Below are 2,021 nucleotides of genomic sequence, written 5' to 3' on the forward strand. Positions count from 1 at the left end.
GTGTGTGTGTGTGCGAGTGTATGGGTTTGTGAGTGCGCAAGTGTGTATGTGTATGCATGAATGTTTCGTTAGTTTGTGCGTGCGTGTTGTTAGAATGTTTGGGTTGAAAGCATGGTATTGACGTCGCATCAACATCATTTTTTTGTGCCTAGGCTGTGCTGAAAGCATTAGTTAAAAACGTTGCCTCTATTTGATCAGTACTTCAAAGCTCTGAATGTCGAGTAACAAAAACGTGGTGGACCACGCGTCATAGCGGAAATGACTGAGGTCAAAAGCCACTTGTTCTATTTGACAAAGATAAATCAGACTCTTTAAAATTTGCAATGCCTTACATTTTACCATAAGAAAAAAAAGTTGCTGTTGATCAAGATTTGTTCGTCCATTGATCGACAATCTCTTTTATTTTTAGCGTCCTGTCGCCTTAATGACACAGTCGGGTTTGTTTTTATTTTGTTGTTGTTGGGGTTGGGTTTTGGGGGGGGGGGTTGGGAGGCGGGGGTGTTTATTTGTTGTTGGAGTTGGGTTTTGTCGGGGTTTTTTGGGAGGTAGAGGTGTTTGTTTGTTGTTGGGTTGGGTGTTTTTTTGTCTTGGAATGTTAAATGCCCATCAACCAATCCCTCTCTTGGAATAGACATTCTCATAACATCATTACCCAGATGTTGCTAAAGACAAGGAAACCCGTAAAGGACAAATATAAAAGGATCCAGGCATCGATCTGGTCAATTCAAACATGCTCCATCAAAAGTGAGCAAATTTCACTGCCAGGCTGTACATCGCATCCCGTGGCAACCAGGTAAATAACGAGCCAGCGGACCCGCGCTCATTCCTGGTCATTGTTTGATGACGCAGGGGCGCGAGCTGTGCATTATTCTGATCACCAAATGAGAATTCCTCTCCGCTCATTTTGCTCATTGGTGGGGGTGTGAGCATTAACAAAATAGTATGTCTAATGTTTGAATAATTGCTTCATCTCAAACAAGAAAGGGTTCACGGTAATCGTGCCCTCTGAAAGAACAAAGAGTGTAGACGGTAATTCTGATTTTTTTTCGATAATTCCTTTTTGGTGTGGTTGTAGACATATATCATTTGCATTCTTAGCTTGTATTTGAGTTGCAGCGGTCTGCCCAACCCTCAACGATGAATGAAATTAATAAAATTTGTAAACGTTGCCGAATACAATAAGATGAGCCGACGCTCCACATTCGTTACACATACATGTGTTGTAGTTTTTGTGTTCTTTTTTTTTTTGGGGGGGGGGGGGAAGTGGTAAATGTTTTACGGCTCTCGCAACTGCATAAGGTCATTTGAGCGCGCGGGACGCATTTTAAAAAAAATTGCTGGTAGGAAATTTTGAATTTTGCCGGGGTGGTGGCCAAAACCTACTCTAATCGATTTTCGACCACCAAGGGATCTTTAACGTTACACACGCAACTACGAAATTCTTCTCCTTTGTTGACATACAAATGCACATAAAGTTTGTAACTCCTCTGTCTTTGTAAACAACCAAAACAATGTCTTTCCCAAGGAGATGAATGAAGATTGTCATTGTCACTGTCACTGTCACTGTCATTGTCACTGTCACTGTCACTGTCATTGTCATAATGAATGCATGGAGTCACCTTTAGCACGTCCAATACTATAGAAATGATCGACAGAAAAAGCAAGGGAGACTATTATGTCCTCCAGAGGGTCAGGTCAAAGTGCAGGAAAAGGAGGTTGGTGCTGCACCTGCTTTTGAACGGTATTATCCAACAAGCGCCTAACTAAAGAAAAGTACTGTCCATAAAAAGTCTTCGATAAAGAAAAATGTCGTATGGTTCAATAATTTCTAACAGATTAGGGCAAGGAAGGAACTCCCAACATTAAACTGCGATGAAATAGAATCACGACCCAAAATCAATGTCGATGGGAAATATTGTTGTCGAACTCAGTTTGGGAAGTCAAGACTTGTTACGTACATTTATTTTATTTGTCATCCTCACGCCATCCCCGCCCACCTCACCCCTACCTCCTTCACCTAC

The 2,021-nt window shown here is 41.7% G+C and overlaps 1 protein-coding gene across 1 annotated transcript in view; it reads right to left on the minus strand.

The window, feature by feature from the left end:
• LOC101858686 (potassium voltage-gated channel protein Shaw) overlaps nt 1-2,021 on the minus strand; it is a 33,498-nt gene that overhangs the window by 30,889 nt on the left and 588 nt on the right. The window lies entirely within an intron of this gene.

This window comes from Aplysia californica, unplaced genomic scaffold, assembly GCF_000002075.1.
Source record: "Aplysia californica isolate F4 #8 unplaced genomic scaffold, AplCal3.0 scaffold00028, whole genome shotgun sequence".
NCBI classification, from domain to species: domain Eukaryota; kingdom Metazoa; phylum Mollusca; class Gastropoda; order Aplysiida; family Aplysiidae; genus Aplysia; species Aplysia californica.